At 42.9% G+C, this 1,827-nt stretch overlaps 1 pseudogene; it reads right to left on the reverse strand.

Moving 5' to 3' along the window:
• Window positions 1-504: 504 nt before the first annotated feature.
• Window positions 505-663, reverse strand: LOC128248205 (5.8S ribosomal RNA; annotated as a pseudogene).
• Between the last annotated feature and the right edge of the window lie 1,164 nt (window positions 664-1,827).

Genomic DNA, 1,827 nt, shown 5'->3' on the forward strand with positions numbered 1-1,827 from the left:
GCACTTGCTCTGAGGTTTCAGGGAAATCCCGGACAGTAGGGTTCCTCGATTATCCCTAGAGGCCTTCCTGTTACATCTCTATCATCTTCCCCTTCACCTTTTTTTTTAAAAATTCCTTTGTATGTTATGCATATGTCCCTTCTTTTTCAATGTAGACTTACTTTCTCTTTTCTTATCATTTCATTATATGTAAACCCCCATACTTTATGTGTCTTTGTATTGTCCTCCTCATCCTTCACACTTGTGGCAAATAAATGAAATCATTATCATTATTATTATTATTATTATTATTATTATTATTATTATTATTATTATTATTATTATTATTATTATTATTATTATCATTAGTATTGAGTGAGAGAGCAACGCAGCCCATCAAAGTGACATTGGGGTAGAAATATACGAAGCTTAATATTCCTATCATCACTACTCATCTGAAAAGGATACACCAGGCACATGCATCACAACCCTTGACTGCGGCGGACGGCGTTTTCGAGTCGTGACCGCCTCTCGACCGGACGGGGCTCCGGGATGATGGGATCCCGGGGTCGCATTGTGTGTTCGAGGTGTCGATGTTCACTGAGTCCTGCAAATCGCATCAGTTCACGCGGATAGCCGCGCTCTTCATCGACGGACGAGCCGAGTGATCCCCCGCCCAGGGTTTCGGTATTTGCTACTACAACTACTGACCACCACGTACTGAAAGGGATGCGGTGCGGCGCGGCGCGATGCCGCTCGTTGTCTGCGAAACATATGGTGGTCTCATATCAAGATAAACAGCGCATGACCTCGCAGGTGGGGCCCAGTTACAATTGTCTTCAGGTAGAGTAGCCCAACCCGCTCAAAAGTTCCCTGAATAAGGGTTAGTTAAGGGTGTTGAACGAAACACCCATATTTCCAGAGGTGACTTATCCAAACCCCAAAGAATTCCTCTCATCACATGGCTATGATGCTCCCCCACTACTTCTGCTCGTGATCAGAGATGCACATATTGTCAGCCACTAAGGGACATGCACAACTGGTTAAGGTCAAACAACTGACAAGCAAATATGTGATATTGAACAGAATATTTGCTTTGGCCCATCTTTGTATACAAGACAAAACAATATCCATGATAACACCTCCAATTAGTTAAGATGAGAAGCCATGAGAGCCACTACCTGGTACTGCATCAGGGTAGACATATTATTATTATTCCTATTTGACGAAAACTCTCAGCTTATTTTGCTGGGTATGATGGGAAGTGTCAGCTGTCTCCAGCCAGCAGACTAAGGTGACGCTTATTGATCATGCTCCAAGAACCCTGCGGTGAACTCTTGCAGTTCCAATCAATGACGATTTTTGTAGGTGTTCTATCTTTACATTTGTACCAATGTTTTTGAGTCACGTTGGCAGAATGGATGCTGATACTCTCAAGTGCGCCAATCACTCTTGCTCTCACGACCATTCTCTTCATTGCCCAAAACCTGTGTATTTCCGACGAGCACTGGGGGCGATATAATCGAGTTACCCCAACCCCGCGAAATTGTAGATCTTGTGCCAAAATTTTAAGCCACCACCACTACTACTACTACTACTACTACTACTACTACTACTACTACCACCACTACTACTACTACTACTACTACTACTTCTACTACCACTACGACTACTACTACTACCACCACTACTACTACTACTACTACTTCTACTACTACTACTACTACTACTTCTACTACTACTACTACTACTGCTACTGCTACTGCTACTACTACTACTACCACCACTACTACTACTACTATTACCACCACTACTACTACTACTACTGCTACTACTTCTACTACTACT

Source organism: Octopus bimaculoides, chromosome 6 (genome assembly GCF_001194135.2).
Source record: "Octopus bimaculoides isolate UCB-OBI-ISO-001 chromosome 6, ASM119413v2, whole genome shotgun sequence".
In the NCBI taxonomy this organism is placed as follows: Eukaryota; Metazoa; Mollusca; class Cephalopoda; order Octopoda; family Octopodidae; genus Octopus; species Octopus bimaculoides.